Here is a 25,248-nt window from a genome sequence, read left to right as displayed (position 1 = left end):
GGCCGTGGCTGAGTCACCGCTGCGCACGCCCTGAGCTGGGGGCAGTGCCTGGCCAGCTGTGGAGGGTCCCCCCAGCAAGGAGGCGGTGGGGGGGCAGGGCTCACCCCACCCATCCAGCCCCACGGCAGCCCTGAAGCAACCCGGCGTCTGGAGACCACACGTGCCGGGCCAGGTCCTGACCCCTCGCCTGACCAGCGAGAACGCTGAGCCGCAAGGTGGCCGGCAGACAGCGACTGTTCCCACTCTGCAGGTCTGAAAACGCAGCTCCTGACACTGAATCGCGGGTTTAGGGCCCTGCCGCTAGGGGGCAGAGGTGGATCTGAACCCAGGTGGTCTGCACTGAGGCGGTTCCTCCTCCTGGATCACCTGAGAAAGGCTCAAATGGCTGGGACGTATCTGGGTGCCGGGCCCTGGGCAAGGCGCTGCCTTGGTGAGTGCACGCTGATGACCTAATGAGGTGGGTCTCGGGGGCAGGAGGTGCCCTGAGATCACCCAGGGCCACGGTCGCGGGTTCTGCAGCCTCCAGGCCTGCCAGCTTCAGAGCCGGGGCTCTGAGTTACAACGCGACCTCCTCTCGCTTCCTGGGCTCACCATGTCTAATAACCAGAACGGCCACTGATCGGTCAGCGTGGCTGCTGCTGGGTACCAGGAGGGGCATGGGGGGGGGGACCCTGGCTGTGGTCAGCCGGAACGTGAGCCCCTGTACTCCGAGCAAGAACTGACTGCCCAAACTCTGAGCATCATCCTGCAGGGCGGCCAGGAGTTGGGGTGGGGGGCAGGTCATTGCACCTCAGCAAGCAGCTCTGGGGTCCAGGTCAGGTCCAGCTGCCAGGGACACAGGGAGCTGCTTGCTCTGCTCCTGGGGCGCTGGCTGGGTGTCTGGGGCGGGATGGGAAGGCACTAGGTCAGCAACTGCTGAGCAGCACAGTCTGCCCTGTGGGGAGGGGCAGCCAGTGCCTCCCAGAGACAGTGAGGGCACAAGGAGGGAGGGAGAGGAGAGTGAACGGACGACTGATCTTGGGTGCGTCCCAGGAGGCCTGCACAGAGGCAGCAGTCACACACAGGAGGGCAGGGTTGGGAGAAGGGGCACAGAGCCGCAAGCTGGAGCAGGGAAAGGGCACACTGAGGAGCCTGGGCCTCCATCCTGTGGCCAAATGGACTGTGTGGGCATTTGAGCAGAGGTCCACGTTAAAGAGGAGGCTCTGGTGGCGGAGTGCAGGGAGGAGCTGAACGAGGAAGGGGACCCTGGCCCCCAAATGGTGCACTCTGGCCATGTCGAGTCCCAGGTCTCAATTCAGGGGTCTCTGCAAGCAGCAAATCCACGCTGGACACACAGATAAAGCTCATTAGAGACGCAAATGAGACCACTCGATGTGACCGTGCTCAGGCTGGCAGAAAGGACGGGTGACGTTAACTCCACTCACACTTTTTGAAAAATGGACTAGCAGATCCCCTCACGTGCATGAACAGGGCGGCTTGCTTTGCGCCCCCCACCTCAGAAGGGAGCTCTGCTGGCGGGCATGTCGTCCGGGGAAGGAAGACGTTCGTGTGCAAAGTGGCTTAGACTGTGGTTCTCGAGCAGGTGGCCTTGGGGGTTCTCAGGCTTTTCTGACCCCACATGTCCTGTGTCCCCACTTCCACTGGGACTAAAACTCAGAGACAATGAGCTCGTGAGAGGAACAAAGTAACCGCCCACATCTCAACAACACGGCAGACACTGAACTATCCGTAGACTCAAAACCCTACAGAAATGCTGCAACTGCAAGAGCAGCAGCGCCTGAATTCCAGGGCCACGTCGAAGCCACGCTCCCAGCTACAAGGGAGCCCTGGCTGGTGGCAGTGCCCGCGTAAAGGCTAGGACTCGGCACAGCGCAGCCGTAGGGAGGGCCTGCCAGACTGTCCTGGGGGCGAGAAAATGAAGGGGTCAGAGAGCAGAGGCTTGGCCCAAGGGGGCTGAACGGAGTGTCTGTGCCGGAGGAAGGACAGGAGAGCTGGGGGGGACGGCGAGGAGGAGGCCAGGGCAGGAGGAAGCAGCTCTGCCCACCTGGCCTCCTGCCTGCTTCCCCCGGGCCTGGCCGCCTCTGTGCTGAACCCCTGCTGCCTGCCCGCCTGCCTGCCTGCACGCTGCTGCTCCTGGGGCTTCTGACATTCAGATCAAACCTGCACACAGGACTTCCCTGGTGGTCCAGTGGTTAAGAATCCACCTACCGATGCAGGGGACACGTGTTCAATCCCTGGTCCAGGAAGATTCCCTGTGCTGCGGGACAGCTAAGCCCGTGAACCACAACTGCTGAGCCTTGCTGCTTCGCCACAAGAGAAGCCACAAGACTGAGCGTCGCAACTGGAGAGTAGCCCCCACTCGCTGCAACCATAGAAAGCCCATGTGTGGCAACGAAGACCCAGCATGGCTAAAAATAATTAAGAATATTAAAAAAAAACTTGACAGAAAAGCAACTAAGCAGGAGCCCAGAGAGCTGCTCCACCAGCCGCAAAGGCCACGACTCCTGAGAGCCGACACTGGCCTGCAGGTGGGGAGGCCAGGGCTGCCCTTCCTCCCCAGGGAACTCCAGGCCAATGCGCTGGCACCTTCTAAGAATGACGTTCCTCAGCCAGGGGTGCCCGGAGCCTCCCTGGCTCAAGTGACAACAGCAAACGGCAGCTCCCGGCTGTGGAGCACAGGAAGAACCCCCAGTCTGGCCCACGAGCCGGGGAGTGGGGCTGGAGGGGGTGGTCAGGGAACGATGCCGGCGGCTCTGGGATGGCGGGACCACGTGCCGCGACAGCCCGTGGAATCAAGGGCTCCAGCCTGTTCTCCCGACACCACCATTTCTAGAAAAGCACCAACTCCCAAAATACCCATTGGATTTCACTGGCTAAATACAAAAACGAATCCTCCTTTTTTTGCTAGAAGAGAATAAATCCATGACATTGAGGTTACTGATGCGTTCCCAAGGCAGCAGTTGCAACTTCTCCATCCACCCCAACCGGGCCAGCAGAGCATGGCCGTCCACGGCCAGTGCAGGAGTTTCCAACCCTTGGGGGCTCCTGGGTTGGCTAATGTGCCCCCCCCAAATTCATGTCCTTCCTGGATCTTCAGAATGTGACCACAGGACTTCCCTGGTGGCACAGTCGATAGGAGTCCACCTGCCAATGCAGGGGACACGGGTTTGATCCCTGGTCCGGGCAGATCCTACATGCCACGGAGCAACTAAGCCTGTCGTCCACAACCCACTGAGCCGAGAACCGCAACTACTGAAACCTGGGTGCCTAGAGCCTGTGCTTCCAACACGAGAAGCCACCCGATGAGAAGCTGCAACTGGAGAGCAGCCCCGCTCACCCCAACTAGAGAAAGCCTGCGATGAAGACCCATTGTGGTCAAAAGTAAGTAAAAATTTAAAAAGAATGTGACCTTATTTGGGTTGCTGCAGGTGCCATTAGTTAAGATAATACCGGAGTAGGGCCGGTCCTTGATCTGCCATGACGGATCTTACCGTAAAAGGCAAAGAGGCAGAATACACACGCGCTGATGGAGACTGGAGTGAAGCACTTACGAGCCGAGGGCTGCCAGCGGCACCAGCAGCGGGGACAGGCCTGGACACACTCTCCCTGGGCCGCCAGAGAAGAGCCCCGCCCACACCTTGATTTTGGACTTGTGGGCTCCAGAGCTGTAAGAAGGTAAAATTGCGTGGTGTGAAGCCATGGGTTTGTGGAGACTTGTTACTGCAGCCCTGGGAAATGGTTCCTGCGGCTTCAAGTGGCACAGACTTAATTTCCTACAGCCGTGGACGGCGGAGGCCCTAAGTGCGGGCTTGCCGCGAGGCTGCGCTCCGCTGAAGGCTCCTCGGGAGGGCGTGTCCTCCTTTTTCTGGCTCATAGAGGCTGCTCCCTTTCCTTGGCTCGTGGCCCCTTCCTCCATCCTCAGTCAGGAGACCGGCATCTTCCAATCTCCTGACTCTGACCCTCCTGCCTCCCTCTCACAAGGACTCAGTGATTACCCCAGGTTATCCAGGTGGGTCCTGTGTAACCTCCCCAGCTCAGGGTCCTCAACTTAACCCCGTGGCCACAATCCCTCTGCCACAGATGGTAACACGTTCGCAGGTTCTGGGAATTAGGACACAGACACCCTGGGGGCCGTCACTCAGCCGCCGCACCGAGGAGCAGCCTGCAGAGGTCTCACAGGCCCCTTCGAGCTCCCGCCAGCCTGGCGCACACACACCTCTCCCTGACCACTTGGGGGTCTCCTAAAGCCTCCACTGGCCGGCTGTGACTGAGGAGCCCCCGGGTACCACCCGGACCAGGGCTGCTGGAACCCTTTCACCTGGAACTCCTGGGAAGGAGAGGGTTGCCACGGAAACAGCCAGCAGAGCAGAGCCAGGTAGGCTATTTTTAGAACTTTTTTTTTTCCCCATCTTTGAGGAAAATGGATCAAGTTTCTGGGTGGGCAAGCCCTATCAGGGGGCAGTGCAGGCTGGGCTTGAAGGTGCGGGAGGGGCACGGTGGGGAAGTGGAGTCGGGCACCCCGGGGCCGCCCCGTTTTGCACTGTTTCTCTCTTGTTTCTCAACCTGGCTTTGCCCTCACCTGCCCACAAGCACCTCCAAGTCCAGCACTGGGTGAAGACCGTCCCCCCTCAGCCACTGTGGCTGGAGATGAGTAAGAGTTGCCCTGAACCTACCAGCTTGCTCCCCAGTGCTCGGCCAGGACCTGCCTCCATGATAGGAGGAACACCTGAAAATGTGAGAAGAAGGTGGGGGCCTCTCGGAGGTCAAGGCTCAATCCTTGCTAGGCAGGCACCAGGTCACAGACCAGGCAGGGGCCCAGAGTGGGCAGGGCCATCAGGGAAGCCCTGTCCCGCTCCCCGAGGAGGCGACCCACAGCCGTTCGGGGTGGGCCGCCAAGGCAGGTGGAGACCAGCAGACAGTCAAGGAGAGCCACTGGCTGGCGAGGGAAGGCCAGGGGGCAGGACCCAGGCTGAGCGCTCCCCCGGCCGGCCCCCTGCCACTCCACAGAAGACAGGGCAGGAGGCCTTGGGAGGAGGGCGCTGCCTTGCAGGTGCGCCCTGTGGGAGGCTGGCACGGCGACACCACGGAGGAGCCCCAGGGCTGGGTAGCAGGCGCACTAGGCCGCAGGTGGGGCGTCCAGAGCCTGGAGGACACGCACCCCTCAGGTGCAGCCCCCGAGGCAGGCCAGGGGCCTCCGTGCTGGACGGTGAGGCGGGGGACCAGCCCAGACGTGACCAGCGCCACCGAGGGCCCCTGGGAACGGGGCTGCCCCTCCACCAGGACACTGTCAGTCCTTCCTGACTGGGGAACCCAGAAGGAAAGCAGGGCTGTCTTCCCAAGGCAGAGTCTGTGGGTCACTAGTCCTGCAGGGGGCTCTGCAGAAAAAGGAAACAATGATTAAAAAAAAACAAAAACTTTCAAAAACAGGGTGAATAATGTCCCTTCCCCCAAAGCAGATAGGTGACCAAAAGCTCCGAGAAGCTCGGCCTTGAGGACCCTGGAGGGCATGTCGGGATCTGGTAGAAACATCAGGTAACAAGAATAAATCACGAAGTCCTGGCAGGCAGGGCGAAGGCGCAAGCCAGAGCGCAGGCGTCGGGTGGGCCTGTCCCCCTTCCTCCCTCTGGTGGTCGGCACGGTGTGCCGAGGGCAGCTCCCTCTGCAGCGGGGTGTCGACGAGGACAGCTGTCAACGAGGCTGAGTGGGCCACCAGGGGTGGGCGCCCCGGGCTTTGCTCCGCTTCCACGGGAGGCGTGGGGGCACAAACCGCACCCCACAAACATGAATCTGGAGGCCGTCACCAGCATGACTCTGCTCTCCCCACGGAAAAACACCCCCTGGGGAACCTGCGCTGGCTGGAGAGGCCAGCGGAAGGCTGGGCGGAAATCTCAAGACAGCAAAGAAACACTCTCCCTTTCCTCTCCCTGGAGGGGCTGGGGCCCAGGGTCAGAGCCATGAGCCACGACAACGAGTGAAAGACATATTCGGGGGCGCCAGAGACACCCACCGACCCGGCGCCTCTCTCCTCGGCAGCGCCCAGAACCCGGGGCCACGCACCATCCTCAGGGTGACGGATGGCTCTGGCCGCAGGGCCCCTCTCGAGGGAAGCGAACGCTGGTGCAGAGATGGAGCACAGAAATAGACGCGCAGTTCCAATTGCGGCATCTGCTGTGACGCTGAAGGCAACCTGCCACCCACAGCCCCTGCCCGCTGGCAGAGCGCCCTGCCCAGCCAGCGCTTCCACCCTAGACAGGAGTCCACGGGTCTCCTGAAGGAACAGGGCTGCACTGCCGGGTGCTGCTGTTCCATGGCCCCCCCACCACCCCTGCCAGGCCTCTGGACTCACCTGCCTTGTCCTGGTCTGCGGCTCGCCCAGGGTCCCAAGGGGCAGAAGTGGGCTGCCCCTCAGCCAACCTGAGGCAGGGGCATAAGAGCGTGACTCCACGCCAGCCGGGTGTGGGCGGAGACACTGCAGCCCACCCCCTGGCGTGTGAGCCCTTGTTGAGGGGCACGGACGCTCCCCTCCCTCTGACCTGCTGATGTCGGGAGCCAACCCACCTGCGTCTCAGCATGCGGACCCTCCCCGAGGTGCCAGGCCCGCCCAGACAACAGTGAGCCTTGATGGGGAGGGGGAGCTGCTGCGCTCCCCCAGCCTCCACCACAGGCCCCCAAACTCCACCCCACCGACCGCTTGGCCCCTGGCTCACAGAAAGCCTGGCAGGCCCACCCTCCTTGGGAAGGGCCTCAGTATTTTTGGAAAAGTGTCTCCAGGCGGTTTTACTCCGTGGCCGGGTGAGAACTGCGAGGCCTCCCCAGCTGAGTTGCCTTGGTGCTCTCTGTCCCCCACACCCCAGCTCGGGTGTTGCCCCCCACCAGCTCTGCAGACAGCCAGCAGGGCTGAGGGGCTCCCATGGACCCCGGGCGTCTGGCTCTGGGGGCTCCATATTTCCGGGGCCCTATGCTGCCTTCTGAGTAACCAAAGAAGATGAAAGTTTTATCGTCTTGGCAGCTCAGGAGATCACACAGAATTTCCACGCTGGAATCCAGCCTTTGTCCACAGAGCCCAAAGGCAGCTTGGGTGTCGGGGTCTCGCCTCTGCTCCGAGGCCTTTTCTCCACGGCAGCATCACCAGTTAGCAGCCGCCCGGCTCCCATCGCACCATCAGCTGCGGCCCCCATGGACCGGGGCTGTGCTGGGGACGCCAGGACGGCTTCTTTCTGCCCCCGTCAGCCCAACCTCCTTCCCGTTCCTCCCCGCCAGGCAAGAGCACCCACCCCTCCGCTGCCTGTTGTGGGACCAGCGACCCCAGAACAATCAGAGCGTCCTGGGATGGATAACAAGGAGCTCCACCTGTGGGAGTGTTTGGTTTTAGCTCAGCACCCACACCGGTCTCGAGTTCGGAGGTCTGCGGCTGCACGAGAAACCGCTGAGCTGGGGGTGGCACAGCTGAGCCGTCACGGGAGCTGCCGGCTTACATTTCCCTGGCCTGACGACGGCCACGGCTGCTTATCCTTGGAAAAAATCAGACTTCCACGAGACCACATGAGAGAACTTTCCACACAGGGCTGTGTCTGGGCCTCAGTGACAGAGAGTGACTGAGGCGGGGGGCTCATCACCTCGGAGCCAAGGGGCCCCGGGCGGCAGAGGCAGCCTCATGTCTCTGATGGCAACCCCGGGAGAGGAAACCTGGCAGAATGTGTTCAGAGTGAGGCCGAGAGAAAGCAGCAGGGGTGGGGTGTGTTTGGAGGCTGTCCGGCTCCTCCAAAGGCCCTTTTATTCCTCTCCTTGTTCTGGGTCCCCATCCGTGCAGCTGGGAGCCTGGCCAGGCCGTGTGTTCGCAGGCCTCTGAACATCCCTCCGGGAGGATATGAGGGACAGTGGACAGTCCTCGTCATGACCCACCGTCCTGGGGAGCCCCGACCCACAACTGACCGGGGAGGCTGGGGACGGGGGTCGGCGCGGCCGGGGAAGGCATTCCTGCGCCTGGACGACACCGGGGCTTCCCAGTGCCCAGTCCAGCCTCCGCTGTCTCCTATGTCCCCAGGTCACTAGGGAGACTGCCGGGCTGGCGGGGCCTCAGCTCAGGTGTTGGTTTGGCCACCAGTAGGCTGTGTGACTTTGAGCAGGTCTCTACCTTCTCTGGGCCCCAGAGTTTGCTCCTGAAAGGAGGGGTCTACCGGGCAGACCCACACTGCTCTGGGGGAAAGGCTCACTGCTACGGTTAATACGGAAGTTAACGCAGATGTGCACGTGCACTCGATCCTGGGGGCGCCTGGGAGGGGGAAGGGAAGGGGGAGGAAACGGCCCTGTGACCAAGCAAGCAGCCCCACCCCACCCGGGTTTGCTGAAGAAGCCCTGGGAGCCAGGCCACCATGAGACGGGGCAGAACGATGACTGCGAGAGTAACCGCATCCCAGCAGAGCAGGCAGAGCCCAGATCTACCACCTGGGAGTCAGAACTGGGGCTCAGACCCAGAGCCAGGGGAAGGAGATGGGGCGGGGGGAAGGCCTGCGGGGGGAGAGGCTCAAGGGAACCGACCCCCAGCCCCCCTCCTTGGCACGGTTCCCTCCCCATCGCCTCCCCACCTGCTGGACTAGGGGGGCGGGCAGCCACCCCACAGCTCAGAGGGCCCTACCAGCAGGACCCCTGCAGACACCACCACGGGCAGGGGCTTCCAAGGCTTGGCTGGGGAAAAGCCACTTGAGCCGTGACGGCTAAGGAGGAAAATCAATCTGAAAACAGACCCCGGAAAAGTCCACATTCGGGAAGGAAGCTTGGCCAAAGATGAACGAGGCGGGACTTCGCTGGCCCTTTGCTCCCGAGAACGGGGGTCAAGGCTTGTGACCACGGACGTCTGATGGCCCCGGGCTCCGCCCTCCTGCTCACCCAGACTTGGTCGGAAAACAGTTCCCACAGGGTCAGGGAGCGTCATTCTCAGGGTCTTGGCTGTTACATTTCTCACTGTAAATCAAGAGGTTGGCTTTCTGCTTTTTAGAAGAAACAGAAATTGGAAATTCCAACTTGTGATGGTGTTTGTGAAGACACTGAAAGTGACTGTCCCTAAAAACCGCAGGGGGTGACCAGGAGCTGGTGCCCAGGGGGAATATGGCCACGGGGAACCGTGGGGAGGGGGCACGTGGTGGAAGCGACAGCCTCTGTGGGGCCCGGGAGGGGAGAGGCAGCAGAGATGGGGGAAGAGGGGGCGTGAAGGGAAGAACCCCGTCTCATAGAGGAGGGCCACCCGCCCGCCTGGGGCCGTGCCAGCGGGCACCCTGCCCCAGTCCTGGGGACCCCTCCTCAGCAGCTGGTCCCGAGCCCCCAGGGAGGCTCCTCAGCCTGAGCTGAGGTCCTCTGAGCCTGTCTGGGAGCTTCCCCTCAACTGCAGAGCCCAGGGGGTTCTCACTGAGGTGGCGGGACTGAGGGAGAAACCTGGACGTACCGAAAGAAAGATACACACAGCGCTTGCGGGCGTCGGAAGACAGTCTCGCATGGTCTGACACCCCACGGCCAGGCAGGCTTGAATTACAACCCCTAGCTCTGCAGAGACCCAACATCTTTGGGCCAGGTTTCCACCTGAGACCCGTCTCCAATTGGCTCCACAGTGGCCTGGGGGGGGCTCCCCTTAAATAGGTCAACTTTCTGCAGTCCTGGTCCCAGGCCCACCTGGGCAGGAAGGGGAGGGACTGATGGAACAGGTTGGTGGGGGACTCTGGGGGGCTGTGCGGAGGGGTTTTTCGAGGCCACTTTGGACTGGAGGACTTCGGGGCCATGGGCTGGCTGTGTGCACAAAAGGCCCCTTTCCTGGAGCTGGCGAGGCGGGGGCAGAGACCCAGGCAACGACAGAGGAGACAGAGGCTCCCTGCCTGCTGACAGCACACAGTCAGCCTGCAGTTCGCACAGTCTCCCGGCCCGGGTCTCGCCACACCCCGGGGCTGTGGGCTCCACTTCCGGCGCCCTTCAGTGCCAGGGGCGCTGCAGAGGTCCTGCCCCCATCACCTGGTGGGCAGCTTGACTCCGGGATCTGGATGCTGGGGTCCTGAAAGCAGACGTGCCCGGGCGACGGGCACGTGAGCCAGAAGCCAAGGAAGGAGCGGCTTTCTTACAGAGCAGGGAGAAAGGACCCTAGCACTTTACAGTTGATAAAAACGTCCTTCAAAAGTAGAGGTGGAATAAAGATGTGTTCGGATAAATAAAACCTGAGAGAACTTGTGGTTCGCTGCCCTACAGTAAACGTGAAAGTAAGTTCGTCAAGCCGAGAGGAAGTGATACCAAATGGCAACTCAGATCCACACAGAGGAGCGAAGAGGGCTGGAAATGACGGCGGGCAGGACCCTGCAGGGTCTCTCGGGTACAAACGCCCCTCTGAGTCTGGTTTGTAGTAAGAAGGCTTTAGTCCCCCCTGGGTTCCGAAGAGCAGGCATAAGCAGTTACTAGTCAGGGAGGAGTGGGGATGCAGAACGAAGGAAAAGCGGTGAAGGGAGAAAAGCGATGACACGACTCAGCATAAACCGAAGTCCCGGTTCCTCCACAAGGCATTCACACGACAATCAGACACACGTCTTTGGACTCTCTGCAGGATGGTGACCCTCACGCAGGTGGAGGATGCAGACTGTACGCTGAGCACAGGCACACAGACCCCAAGCTGGTCGGAACCAGAAGGCTGACGATTCTGATTCCGGAAACGTTCCCCTGTTACCACCCACCAGTCAGAAGAAGGCCACACACCCTATAGACCTCACCCCAAATGTCTCCTTTAAATTCAAACCATCCCTGAAAGCCATCGGAGTTTGGGTCCTTTGAGCAGGAACCTTCTCCTTGCTTGGCGCCCTGCAAATGAGCACTGAACTTCCCTTTGCCACAGACTGGTGTCAGCAGATAGGCTTTGCTGAGAGGACCCGAGTCCAGTTCGGTAACAGAAAAGATAAATGTGTGAGTGAACATAAAAGAGGCTGGTTTTCCTCCCTTTTAAATTTTGTTTAAAGGTAACTCATATAGCAAGTTAAAAACGTGTGTTGTATCTTCAAAAGTAAAGCAGGATGCATCAGAAAGGGGGAGGGACCATGGAAGTATATTGTTGTTAAGGGTCTTACTTATAGCTGAAATGGTATATGATTTGAAGGAAGACTGTAATAAGTCAAAGATGCCTAATGTAAACCCTACAGCAACCACTGAAAAGAGAGATATACAGTTATGAGCCAATAAAGGGGAAAAATGAATACTAAAAATATCACAGATGGCAGGAAAAGCTAAAAAAAGAACAAAATAGATGAGACCAAACAAACAGCAAAATAGTAGATATAAACCCAAACACATCAAGAATTGTTGTTGTTTAGTTCTTAAGTCGTGTCTGACTTTTGTAACTCCATGGACTGTAGCCTGTCAGACTCCTCTGGCCATGGGATCCTCCAGGCAAGAATACTGGAGTGGGTTGCCATTTCCTCCTCCATGGGATCTTCCTGACCCAGGGATCGAACCCGAGTCTCCTGCATTGCAGGCAGATTCTTTACCACTGCGCTACCTGGGCTTCTCATATCAATAATTACATTAAATTAAAATGTTCTCAACATTCTAAAAGTCAGAGCCTTTAATCAGACTGGATTAAAAAGCAAGACCCATTATAGGCTATCTTCAATAAAACCCCTTGAAATATTAGAGCATAGATAAAATAACCAACCACATGCTTTCTACAAGAAACACACTTTAAATATAAAGACATTGATGGGTTTCACTTTTAAGTAAAATACTAGGAAAGGAAACACCGGGCATATGGCAATTACAAGAAAGCTGAATGACCTTAATAACATCTCAAAAGAGGCTTTAGGACAGAGATAAAGAGGGAAGTTCCATAATGACAAAAGAAGCCAATTCATTATGAAGACAATCTCCTGGTTGGGCGTGCACTTCCTAAGAGAGTCTGAAAGTAGATGGAGCAAAACCAGAAGTGAAATCTGCAGTTAGAGCTAGAGATTTCAATACCACTCTCTCAGCAATTAGGAGGGTACAGACAGAAGAGAGATTTGGGAGATGTGAAATCTTCAAGTATCCTCTATCCATCAACTTGAGTTAAGTGATGTTTATAGCACACCACACCCTGCAATGGTAGAATACCCATTTTTTCCAACAATATGTGAAGTTTTCACCAAGACAGAGCAGTGCTAGGCCGTAAATCAGATCTCAAATTTAAAGTGATAAGACGTATGTATGGTCTGTGGCTACTACAGAACTAAATTAGAAAGCAATAACAAAAATAAACCTGGAAAATACCATAATATATGAAAATTAAATCACACACTTCTAAATGACCAATGGGTCAAATAAAAACCACAAGGAAAATTAGATAATATTTGTAATTGAATGATAAAGAAAGTACAACATATCAAAATGTTAGGTAGTTAGAATAGGGAAAAGGAGTCCAGAATGGCGGTTGCTAAAAGATAAGGAAGAGAAAAGCCCGAGAAGATAGAACAAAGGAAGGTCTGAGGACCGGAGTGAGGACCTCAGGTAAAACAAACAGCACTCCTGGCTGGCCCAATTTACATAGGACAGGCCCAGGGGGAAAAAAGCATATAAAAAGAGGAGCCAAAGGGCTCGCTCTCTCTCTCTCTCCCCCCACACCCCGCCCCAGCTTTGGATCGACATCTCACTCCTCGAAGATGGATTTTCCTGCTATCTTCTACATAAAATAGAGCTGTAACACTGATTTGTCTAAGAGTTATAACACGTTCTGTCCAAGACCCTAGAGCTGTGACGCGCCGAGGGGGCTTTCATGTCCATCACTCCAAATCTTTGTAGCAAGACAAAACCGAGGAGCATACACTCACCTGAGAAAAATTTATGGGATGCAGCCAAAGCAGTGCTTGGATGAAAATGCATAGTTTGAATAGCTTCCTACAAAAAAGAAGGGAGGTTTAAAATGAGTGATCTAAGCTTCCACATTAAGAAAACTTCCCTGGTGGTCCAGCGGCTAAGACTCGATGCTCCCAATGCAGCAGGCCCGGGGTTCAATCCCTGTTCAGAGAACTAGATCCCACACGCCACAGCTAAGCGTTGGCCACGACGAGAATGATCCCGCATGCCACAACAAGGATCAGAGATCCCCAGTGTTGCAATTAAGACCTGGCACAGCCAGATAAATAAATGTTTCTTAAAAATAAAATGTGATACAAATGAACTTACAAAACAGAAACAGACTCACAGACATAGAAAATAAACTTACGATTACTAAAAGGGAGAGCGGGCGGGGAGGACGCATTAGGAGTTTGAGGTTAGCAGATACATACCGCTATGCATAAAGCAAACAACGAGCTCCTACTGTGTAACAGGGAACCGTATTCAGCCTCTTCTAATAATCTATAATGGAAAAGAATATTTCGGTGTGTGTATGTGTGTAACTGAATCCCTGTGCTGTACATGAGAAAGTAACATAACACTGTACTAATGAATCAAATGTACTTTTTTTTTTTTTTAAAAAGGAGCTCAGCTGACAGATTCGACTAAACATTTAAGGAAAAAACAATACAGGTTCTACACAAACTCTGTAAGAAAATTAGAGGAGGGAACACTTCCCAATTCACTTTATGATGCCAGTATTACTTAATAACAGAACCAGACAAGGACATTACAAAAAACAAACAAACAAACAACAACAACAACAAAAACTGCAGCCCAATAATATCCTTCATGAACAGAAACAAAAATCCTCAGAAAGATATCAACAAATATAATCCAGCAATACATAAGAAGGGTAATACATCTTCATTAAGTGAAGTTTGTCCCAGAAAAGCAAGCTTGGTTCAACATTTAAATATCAATCAACGAAAGACAACCCAATTAACAATGGAATTTGAATAGACATTCCTCCAAAGAAGATATACAGATGGTCAATAAACACATGGAAAAATATGACGCAGCTGCTCTGGAAGACTGCTGCTGCTAAGTCGCTTCAGTCATGTCTGACTCTGTGCGACCCCATAGACGGTAGCCCACGAGGTTCCCCCGTCCCTGGGATTCTCCAGGCAAGAACGCTGGAGTGGGTTGCCATTTCCTTCTCCACTCTGGAAGACAGTTCAGTAGTAATAACCCAGCAATCCCATCCTGGGTGTCCACCCAAGAAAAATGAAAACTTTGTCCACGTGAAAACTTACACACGAATGTTCACAGCACAACAGATTCCTAGTGGCCCCAATTTGAAACAACCCAAATGTCCGTCAACTGATGAATGGATAAAAGTGGTATATCCATGCAGTGGAATACTTATTTGACAACTTTTAAGGAATAAAATGTCAACCGTAAAGGAAATCAACCCTGAATATTCATTGGAAGGACAGCTGCTCAAGCTGAAACTTCAATACTATGGCCACCTGATGTGCAGAGCCAATTCACTGGAAAAGATCCTGATGCTAGGAAAGATTGAGGGCAAAAGGGAAGAGGGTGGCAGAGGATGAGATGGTCAGACAGCATCACCAACTTAATGGACATGAGTTTTAAGCAAACTCCGGGTGACAGTGAAGGACAGAGGAATCTGGTGTGCTGCAGTGCATGGGGTCACAAGGAGTTGGACACAACTGAACACACACACACACATACACACACACGTGCTATAACATCTGAGAACTTGTTAGAAATGCAAATCTTCAGGCCCTATCCCAGACCTTCCAAACCAGAAGAATCTGGGGGTGGTGCCAAGGGCCAAAATATAAGAAGCCAATATAACTCATCATTTTTACAGACTGCAAGAAAAATATTCAACAAAATTCAACATCCATTCATTATAAAATCCCTCAGCAAACTAGGACTGAAAAGGAAATTTCTGCAACATTACAAGAGATGGGCAGGGACTTCCCTGGTGGTCCAATGGCTAAGACTCTGCACTCCCAATGCAGGGTGCCCAGGTTTGACCCCTGGACAGGAAAGTAGATCGCACATGCCCCAACTAAAAGGAGAAAGAAAGATTCCGCACACCGCAACGAAGACCAAACATCCCGTGTGCCACAACTAAGACCCAGAGCAGCCAAGTAAGTAAAGAAACACACAAATATTAAATAATCTTTTAAAAGATCTGCAAAAAAATTATACTTAATGTACATCAAAATGTTTGTATGTTTGTGGGCTTGCGCATTTTTATTTCCTCATGTTTTGCTGTATTTTTCCGTTATTCTATAGATGTGAGTCAGGCCTGATTCTTATCCTTTACGTGATCACATTCCCCAGGGAGCCCTAACACTGGAGCCCACGTTGGAAGAGAGGCACGTTTCACCTTTCAGACTCCTTGTGCCTCAACCGAGGACTGCACTGAGTGCTTCGGTTCCACGAGGCTGTTCCGAGGACTGTCTCAACTGGACAGGTTGGTGCACCGAGGCATGGTGACGAGCTCCAGATGTTAGGAGCTGGGCTCTACTGGTCACTCCAATATGGCCCGGGATGTCACCTCTCCAATTTCAGCTTTCTTATATGTAAAATGGGAATAACTCAACAGCACACACCCTGGGATAAGCTGGGGGACTTGAACTACAAGATGTCAAAATGTCTTTATTAAGTACTTAAGGCAGCGTGGTACTGGCACATCAGGGGAAAAAAACCAACAGCACCTGACCTGTGAAATGTTCAAGGCAGTTCAAGGCTGTTATTCGTCAAAAAAGGAGAACCAGCTCTGCTACAACAGCAAGCGTTGCAGAGGATGATAAAGGGAGTCCATCTACTGCCAGTGGAGGGTAAAAACAGTACTGGAGTGGCCCAAAAGTTTGTTTGTGTTTTTCATAAGATGATACGGAAAAACCCAAATGAATTTTGGGGCCAACCCAAAATAACCACTTTGGGAAATGACGTGGCATTATTTTTCAAAGCTCATCATTCACATATTACACAACCAGAAATGGCCCTCGTAGGTATACCCTTGACAAACTTCTGTACACGTGTGCCTGGAGATGTGTACAATAATGTTGTCAGCAGCAATATTCATTTTGCTAAGCATCAGAAACATATCCCATGTCCATCAACAGAAGTAGCGTGAATGAACTGTGAAGGAGTCAGCATTTCCCCTCCTGGGTATTTATCCAAGAGAAATGAAAGCAAATGTCAGCAGAAAGGCTTGCATGAAAATGTCCAGAGCAGCTTTGTCTGTAACAGCCCCCAAACTGAAAAGAGGTCAAGTGGCCATCAACGGGAGAATGCATCAACTATGCTGCATTCATACAGTAAAATAAGTGCTAAGCAATGAAAAAACAAACTTAGGATCGTGTGACAGCATGGATGAACCTCAAAAACATTAAGCTGAGGACTTGCCAGGTGGTCCAGTGGCTAAGACTGAGTTCCCAAAGCAGGGGGCACAGGTTCAATTCCTGGTTGGGGAACTAAGATCCTGTATCCTGCATGCCACATGGCATGGCCAAGAGAAAGAATAGGTAAATATATTTTAATTTTTTTTTTTAAAGAATGAGATCCATTCCTAACTCTCAGCAGGTCGTGTGTATGTGTGTGGGTGCTCAGTCGTGTCCAACTCTGTGCAACCCCATGGACTGTAGCCAGCCAGGCTCCTCTGTCCATGGGATTTTCCAGGTAGGAATACTGTAGTGGATAGCCATTTCCTCCTCCAGGGAATCTCCCCAACCCAGGGATCAAACCTGCGTCTCTTATATCTCCTGTACTGGTAGGTGAATTCTTTACCACTAGCGCCACCTGAGAAGCCCCAGCAGGTTTCAAAATGCTATTGAATACTGATGTGGGTGTGTGGCAAGATTAGCTCTGGGTTTGAATATTTACTAAGGCTGTTGTTCAGTAATTGAGTCGTGTCCAACTCTTTGCCACCCCATGGACTGTAGCATGCCAGGCTTCCCTGTCCTTCCCTATCTCCCAGAGTTTGTTCAACTCATGTCCTTTGAGTCAATGATGCCATCCAACCATCTCACCCTCTGCTGCCCTCTTCTCCTTTTGCCTTCAATCTTTCCCAGCATCAATATCTTCTCCAATCACTGGGCTCTCTGCATCGGGTGGCCAACATATTGGAACTTTAGCTTCAGCTACAGTCCTTCCAATGAATATTCAGGGTTGATTTCCTTTAGAATTGACTGACTTGATCTCCTTACTGTTCAAGGGACTCTCAAGTGTCTTTTCCAGCACCACAATTCAAAAGCAGCAATTCTTTGGTGCTCAGCCTCCGTTATGGTCCAACTCTCACATCCACACATGACTTCTGGGAAAACCATAGCTTTGACTAAGTGGACCTTTGTAGGCAAAGTGATGTCTCTGCTTTTTAACACACTATCTAGGCTTGTCATAGCTTTCCTTCCAAGGAGCAGGCATCTTAATTTCATGGCTGCAGTTACCATCTGCAGTGATTTTGGAGCCCAAGAAAATAAAATCTGTGACTGTTTCCACTTTCTCCCCTTCTGTTTGCCATGAAGTGATGGACAAGATGCCACGATCTTAGTTTTTTGAATGTTTAAGCCAGCTTTTTCACTCTCCTCTTCCGCCCTCATCAAGAGGCTCTTTAGCTCTTCACTTTCTGCCATTAGAGTTGTGTCATCTGTATATCTGAGGTTGTTGATATTTCTCCCTGCAATCTTGATTCCAGCTTGAGATTCATCCAGGCCAGCATTTCACGTGATGTACTTCGTATAGAAGTTAAATAAGCAGGGTGAAAAAATACAGCCTTGACGTATTCCTTTCCCAATTTCAAACCAGTGCATTGTTCCAGACTCCGTGTCTGGTTCTAATTGTTGCTTCTTGACCTGCATACAGGTTTCTCAGGAGACAGGTAAGGTAGTCTAGTATTTCCATCTCTAAGAATTTTCCATAGTTTTCTGTGATCCACCCAAAGGCTTTTGTGTAGTCAATGAAGCAGATATTTTTCTGGAATTCTCTTGCTTTCTCTATGATCCAATGAGTGTTGACAATTTGATCTCTGGTTCCTCTGCCTTTTCTAAACCCAGCTTGAACATCTGGAAGTTCTTGGTTCGTGTACTGTTGAAGCCTAGCTTGAAGGATTTTGACCATTACCTTGCTAGGATGTGAAATGAGCACAACTGTGCAGAAGTTTGAACATTCTCTGGCATTGCTAATTCTTTGAGACTAGAATGAAAACTGACCTTTTCCAGTCCTGTGGCCACCGCTGAGTTTTCCAAATTTGCTGACATATTGACTGCAGCACTTTAATAGCAACATCCTTTAGGATTTGAAATAGCTCAGCTGGAATTCCATCACCTCCACTAGCTTTGTTCATAGTAACGCTGTTGTGAAAGTCAAAGTCGCTCAGTTGTGTCTGACTCTTTGCGACCCCATGGACTATACAGTTCATGGAATTCTCCAGGCCAGAACACTGGAGTGGGTAGCCAACTTCAGTTGGCAATATCTTCCCAACCCAGGGATCGAACCCAGGTCTCCCGCATTACAGGCAGATTCTTTACCAGCCGAGCCACAAGGTGAGCCCAAGAATGCTGGAGTGGGTAGCCGATCCCTTCTCCAGGAGATCTTCCCGACCCAGGAATTGAACCAGGGTCTCCTGCATTGCAGGCAGATTCTTTACCAACTGAGCTATCAGGGAAGCCCATATCAGGAAGTAATGCTGTTATTGGGGGTTATTTCTATGCAATGGAATTATAGGCACTTTTAATTTTCTTCTAAATGCTTTACTAAATTTTCTACAATGAACTGAATTATCTTTGCAATCTGGAAAAAAATGTCAAAAATTATTTTAACCACCAAATGGCAATCATCCCACTCCACTCTGACAGTCGAGGATTCTGTGGCTACATGGTTTTCCTTTGTGTGGATAATTGAACACTTCTCAGCCCAGTGTGAGAACTCTCACATTGACACCTTCCTGATTCAATCTTTGAAAAATATGGAAAAACCCCCCACAAGTATAAGGCTGCATTTCCCATGAGAGTAACAGCTAAACCAAGCCGGAAAGCTCCAAACTCTATGCAGTTCATGGGGAGAAACTCCTGGAGTGATGCTCCGGCTGCTGCAGCCAGCCTAGGTCCCATCCCCCGAGGAACGCCACTTCCCAGATGACACACAGGGTCATCGCCCTCCTGCTATGGAGGCCCAGAGTCCCCTGCAGAGTTAACACCTGCTGAGGAACCACGGCTGTTTAGAAGGGAGCCTGGGGACTGAGATCTGGGGGAGAGACCAGCATCTCTGATTACAGCAAGTGCGACCAGCTTCCCTGATGATCCACAGTTATCCGCAGCCACTGGGATTACCAACTTCTCACTATTTAAGTAGCAGCTCCTCCTAGCCCCAGGCTGGCAAGGAGAAGGCTCGGGGTGGGGCGGGGGAGAGAGACGTGGGTGAGGCCAAAGTGAAAGCTCCAGCTGGAGAAACAGCATGACACGTTAAAATATCCCGGATGGTGAGCTGGCCAGAGAGGCAAAGACGAGCCAAGGGCCAGCTCTACACCAGAAAGAGCCGCCGGGGGTCAGGGCGAGGTGAAAGTGGGCACAGAAATGGCCACAGAGAGAAGGACAACTATCTCCAGGGCTGAGGAGATAGGGACGGGGTGGGTGGGCGCGTGGCTAGTGTCGCTCAGGAGCAGGGGCTGCAGGCGGCCACAAGCGGCCCCACGTCAGAAGCCCATCCATGCCTGCATCTGTGTCTGAAGAGACCCTTGGGAAATCAGGTGGCTTCGGCCCAGTCAAGCAAGCCACTTCCAAACTCTGTCCACTTCCAGCCACGTGACTCCACAGCATGGGGCAGGGTGGCTGTCACAGGCGTGTGACCTTGCAGTCACACCAAGGCCCCCAACCAGAAGGCTCCCTCCCTCTGTTTAATGCTTAGCTGTCTCTGTCTTGAAACCTAATACTTTTTGAACAAGGGGCTCATAGGTTACACAGCAGAGCCTGGTAGAGGAAGACTAGGTCCAGGGGCCACGCCTCTGAATCCCACCTGCTGAACAAAGTCAAGCAGTGTCAGGGTCTCCAGAAGTCCTGTCTGGTTTGTCCGACATAAACCAGCAAGATTTTCAACGCTTCCCTTTGGGTTTCTACACAAGCGCAGGAGAAGATTTGGCTGAGGAGCCACATGGGGTAAACACAAATAATAACCAAACTTGGAGGGGGGTGGTGAAATTCATCTTTCTTTGTTTAGTCTGCTAAGTCACTTCAGTTGTGTCCGACTCTGTGCGACCCCATAGACGGCAGCCCACCAGGCTCCCCCGTCCCTGGGATTCTCCAGGCAAGAACGCTGGAGTGGGCTGCCATTTCTTTCTCCAAAGCATGAAAGTGAAAAGCGAAAGTGAAGTCGCTCAGTCGTGTCCGACCCTCAGCGACCCCATGGACTGCAGCCTACCAGGCTCCTCCATCCATGGGATTTTCCAGGCAAGAGTACTGGAGTGGGGTGCCATCGCCTTCTCCGTTTGTTTGGTCAGTTGCAAGTTAAAAGCCTAATAGCACAATTTTATGCCTGGTCAAAACACACTCGCAGAAAACAACGAATGCAGGAGAAGGAGAAGCAGATCTTCACACACAGCCCTGAGAGCATCACAGACCAGAACGCTCTGGCCAAGGGCGATGGGGTGCCAGACGGAAGCAGTCACACCCCTTGACTCAGCGACTGCACTCTTGGGAGTGTGTCCCAGGATGAAACAGCAGAGAAAAATTTCACATGCTGCAAAGACGCTCAGGCGGCAGTCTGGCTCTGGAGACGATCAGGGAAGGGGAACGTCTAACGGAAAAGGCGTTCCGCAGCCATTCAGCGGATGCACATTAGGCCTGTGATAATATAAGAAATTGCTTATGATGTATAACCATGTGACAATGGTGATGTTTTTGTATTTCAACACTAATACAAAGACCTAAAAACAGCGGCACGAGGGGTAATGAAGATATGGAGATACCATGATCTTAAACATCTGATATTGCTGCCTTCATGGTAAATTACCCTTAGTGAGTGAGTCAAAGTCACTCAGTTGTGTCCGACTCTTTGTGACCCCATGGACTATACAGTCCATAGAATTCTCCAGGCCAGAATACTGGAGTGGGTACCCTTTCCCTTCTCCAGGGAATCTTCCCAACCCAGGGATTGAACCCAGGTCTTCTGCATTGCAGGCAGATTGTTTACCAGCTGAGCCACCAGGGAAGCTCAAATAACCCTTAAAAATACTGAATGTACAGGGTGCAGAGGACTGGCCCAGATGAAACTCAGAGTCTGGCCATGAACAAAGCGTGTGTGTGCCTGTGCGTGTGCGTGTGTGTGTGTTGGGGACAGGGCTGGGGTGGGGATGTCATCAGTCAGGCAGAGCGGTTGCCAAATGGTTAATGAGCTGGTAAGAGTCAAGCCCCAGGGGCCCCATCCTGTACAAACTGCAACTGCACTGCTTCTAATGTAAAAACATCCCAGGTGGAGGGATGTACCCGGGGGCTTGGCCGGCTATCATTTCTAGCCTCTCCAGAAAAACATGTGTCCTTTGACCAGCTCCCACAAGGACCACAAGGACTCGGGGCATGCCAGGCCAGCACGCGGAGAGCTGCCAGGGGTGGGGGCAGGTCCATCTCCAGCCTCGCCACCCTGCCCAGGCTGAGCAGCTACTATTCCTGAAGATGTGCGTCAGGCATAACAGCACACACGTCAGAGGGAAACGGGACATAAAAGGAAATTTATCTTTGGCAGCCCGAGGCCCGTAACTTCATCTTTATTCATATTGCTCATCTATTTGATCAGACGCTGCTGCCGGCCAGTCTGAGCTCACTGGTTTTACAGGAAGACTGGGTGTCGGGGTGGGGGGTGGGGCTGGCTCGTGTCCGTAGCGGTGGGTGCTGGGAGCTGTAGGACGCCCCGGATGAGGTCAGGGGAAGATGAACCCAGAGCTGAGCTCTCAGCCCCGGGTAGAAGGGGCCTGGGGCTCAAGCCTGACTGCACGCAGCCAGTCTCAGGCTGCCCCTCTCTCCACAGTGGCTTGGAGGCCCCTCCCCACCCAGCTTCCCGGGACCACTCCAAGCCTGGCTCCCACTTTGACCTCCTCCAGTCCCCATGTGGGGTCACCTGGCTTGGCACTTGGGGAGTCCTTCCACTCTCTCTTTGCCTGGAGGCAACAGAGGGCACTGTGTCATCCTCCGGACCAGCCAGACGTTGCTCCTGATCCGCATTTATATGAACAGAGCTGCTGCGTGTGGTTGAGCAGGTTGCGCACTGCACAGCTGCAGGACGCACCACTCGCCAGACACTGGGAACTTGTTTCTATTATAACACGCATCCAGCAAATTAGAAAAAAGATTATTGCTCTGACAAACAGAATATGACAACAAGTCAGAATATGACAAGTCTCAGGACACGTGGGAGCAAGGAATCTTGAGGAAGGGGTGCCTTTTCCTAGAGATGGGCGCCGAGTGGGTCATTGCAGCCCTGCACGTCCAGCCATGAACGCGAAATGAACCAGCTCCCCAGAAAGAGCGCATCACCCCTGTTTCCGTGAGGTCACCGATGACAACAGAACCGCGGCTGGGGCAGCCCCGGACCTGTCACGGCCTTGTCACCTCACGCTGCCAGTCCCCTCCTTGCTGTCAGCCTGCTACCCAAGGGGTAGCCCGAGTGCCTGGCTGGGTCCAGTTCTCTGCTGCCCCCGAAGCAGAGATCGTGACCCTCTTCCCTCCAGAGCCCTCAGGACCCGGCACATCCTTCCCCACCCTCCCTCTCCTCCCCTCCCCCTGCTCTTAGCGCCCTGCCAGCCTGCCCCCAACACAGTGCCACCCGCAGGCTGTTCCCCCACCCGGGACAAGCCTGCACGCAGCCCACTCCTTAGCTACCTGCCCACAGAGGGCCCTCCCTGCCGGTGCCCTGCCCACCTCTCTGCCCCTCGGAGCCCAAGGACCACTGTGCCCTCAGGCTGTGTGAACACGCTCAGACCTCCTCTCCACGGCATCTGGGTACCTCCCGTGCCCCGAGTTTGGCCAGCCAGAGCTGTTCCCCGCCACCTGTCCCTTCCCAGCAGGGACCCGGGTGTGCAGGGGGAGAAGGACGCTGGCTGGCCCGGCACCCCTGGCCCCTCGGGGTTCAACTCCGGTCACCCGGATGTGGACACCGCAGGTCCTACACAGCCGCTGGGCCACGTTCTCACACAGCGTGCAAGACTGAACAGACTTTCTCCTAAACGGAAGAGACAGGCTCTTCTGTTTCCTCCTACCATTCACTGCTCTTCGCTCTGACTCAAAAACATCCACACATTTTGAGACTTCTCCTGGCATTCAGCCTCTTTCAAGAAGGAACTCCCCCAAGCCACAACGTCCTATAATTGGCAGGTTCTGCCCCAGAAATTGGACCCCTGGCCCCTCTCACTGAGGCTCTGCTCAGGCCAGGCTCCCCAGGAGTCCAGCGGATTCTCGGTCTGTAGTTCCTGGCACTGAGCCCCGTCCCTTCCTGCTTCCCTGACACATCACCCAGTCTTTGACAAGCTCAGTTCAACTCTCTGCAAAAAGTGCCGAGCTCAGTTCAACCCGCCGCAAAAAGTGCGGCCAATCAGAAGGTGGAGGCTGGCTGGTGGGCACCCAGGGAGCCCTTGGAGGCACCAGAGGAGAAAGTGGCCCCCTCAGCAGTGCCATGCGCAGGGCCGCCCAAGGCCACCTGGCCCTGACCCCTGGCAAGTCTGCCCTGCCAGAGTGAGGAGTCTATATTCTGCACTGTCATGGCTTTGCGTTCTGACCAGAAAAGATGCAGAAATCCTACACACTCCTGTGCGCACACCCAGAGACAAAGGAGTGCCTCCTTCAGCTGCCTAGGGCTGAATTCAGAGGTGTCCAACGACCCTGAAAGGGCATTTCCGCATTTGAGGCACCTGTCTCAGTTTGAAGTGCAGAGAAAGAGAGATGCAAATAAACAGACAGACAGACTGATGAGTAGGTATAGACACGGATTATCTCACTTCAACCTCCCGGCCACCTTGTCAGGTAAGTCGGTGCCATCTGACTTAAAGCCATCCTTTAGACAAGGAAATTAAAAATCAAAATGGCTCAGGGGACTTCTTTGGTGGTCCAGGGGTTAAGAATTTGCCTTCTGATGCAGGGGACGCAGGTTGGCTCCCTGGTTAGGGACTCACAAAGAGTCGTACATGGCTGAGCAACTAAACTGAAACTGAAGGGAAATAGGATCCCATATGCCTCAGAGTAACTAAGCCAGCAGGCCACAGCCACAACTAGAGAAAGTCCATGCGCCACAGCAAAGACCCAGCACGGCGAAAATTTAAAAAGTAGTAATAATAATCTTAAAACAAAAAAAAAGCTCAGAAGCTAGTTGAAGGTCAGGCAAGTGGTGGGGTTTGAACATGCCGGTGCCCACTGATGACCTGCCTCCTGTCAACGGACTCCTGGGCTCTTCCTTCTGTGCCCAGGTCCTTGTCAACCCACTCCTGCCCTCGCTGACAGGGTTGGGGGCAACTGAGGCCCACTGAGGAGCAGACACTGGCCCGTGGTCACAGAGCCCAGCAGCAGAGTCAGGACGATAACCCAGGACCCCTGGCCCCCCTCCCCCACCTACCCTGTAGGGACCCTAGAGCCCCACCCCCAGTGAAGAGCCTCCACGAGCCCAGATGCTGTCCTGCCACTGAATCAGTCACTGCCTGGAACTCAAGGCCTAGTTCCCCGGGGCAGGCGGCAAGCCCAGGTCCCCTCCAGCCTGCACAAAGCTGGGCAATTTCACTGGGACCTTGTTCCAAGGGGAAATTTGTCTGGAGCGACCTCTGGAGTCTGAAAGGAGACGTGAGACCAGTCTCACCTCATCTGCAAGCTGGAGACGAGGGCCCCTGCCTGTGTCTGGCAAACCCAGTGAGTGAGGGGCCAGGAAGCTCACACCCCCAGCCCCTTGGAGTTGACAGCTATCCAGGCCTCCCACAGCCCCCAGCTCTGCCTCGTGTGCCTCTCTCTTTGGCCAGCAAGGTTCATCAGGCATTATCCTGCCCGCAGACATACTGTTTGACCTTGAAGAGTGTTTTCAAATGTTTTTTTGGCCAACCTTTAAAAACTGAGAGATCTCCAGCTTCTCCTGAAAACTCCTCCGTTCTGGCCTTCCTAGGCCCACTTGACACAGGGTGCCCAAGGGAGACACTCCGTAGGCTGCCCATGGGGCCTCGACACTGAGGCCATCCTGGCGCCGTGTGGGCTCCGGGGCCTCCTCTGCCCAGCATGGCCAGCCCTGCTCCAAGCACCATGTCAGACACACCATGTCCTGAGTTCCTCGTTCCCAGACCCGCCGTGCAGAGTGGATCCATGAGGGGCAGGAAAGCAGGCCTGGCCTGCGGGGCTCTGCCAACAAGAAGCTACCCTC

At 54.0% G+C, this 25,248-nt stretch overlaps 1 protein-coding gene and 1 long non-coding RNA gene across 5 annotated transcripts in view; one reads left to right on the top strand and one right to left on the bottom strand.

The window, feature by feature from the left end:
* OSBP2 (oxysterol binding protein 2) overlaps window positions 1-25,248 on the bottom strand; it is a 124,372-nt gene that overhangs the window by 26,621 nt on the left and 72,503 nt on the right. The gene's annotated exons all lie outside the window — the stretch shown is intronic.
* Window positions 2,910-7,539, top strand: LOC129629613 (uncharacterized). 4 transcript variants are annotated; one of them, XR_008703290.1, is made up of 4 exons: window positions 2,910-3,675; window positions 3,780-4,375; window positions 5,454-5,532; window positions 5,931-6,482. It is a non-coding gene; the product is annotated as an uncharacterized LOC129629613 (long non-coding RNA). The 4 variants fall into 4 exon arrangements; XR_008703292.1 differs by lacking the exon at window positions 5,931-6,482 and adding an exon at window positions 7,261-7,539 and having other exon boundaries at window positions 2,912-3,675; window positions 5,457-5,532; XR_008703291.1 differs by having other exon boundaries at window positions 2,912-3,675; window positions 5,457-5,532; window positions 6,034-6,482.

The sequence above is a fragment of the Bubalus kerabau genome, chromosome 16 (genome assembly GCF_029407905.1).
Source record: "Bubalus kerabau isolate K-KA32 ecotype Philippines breed swamp buffalo chromosome 16, PCC_UOA_SB_1v2, whole genome shotgun sequence".
Classification (NCBI taxonomy): domain Eukaryota; kingdom Metazoa; phylum Chordata; class Mammalia; order Artiodactyla; family Bovidae; genus Bubalus; species Bubalus kerabau.
This window is presented reverse-complemented; position numbering and strand designations above follow the sequence as displayed.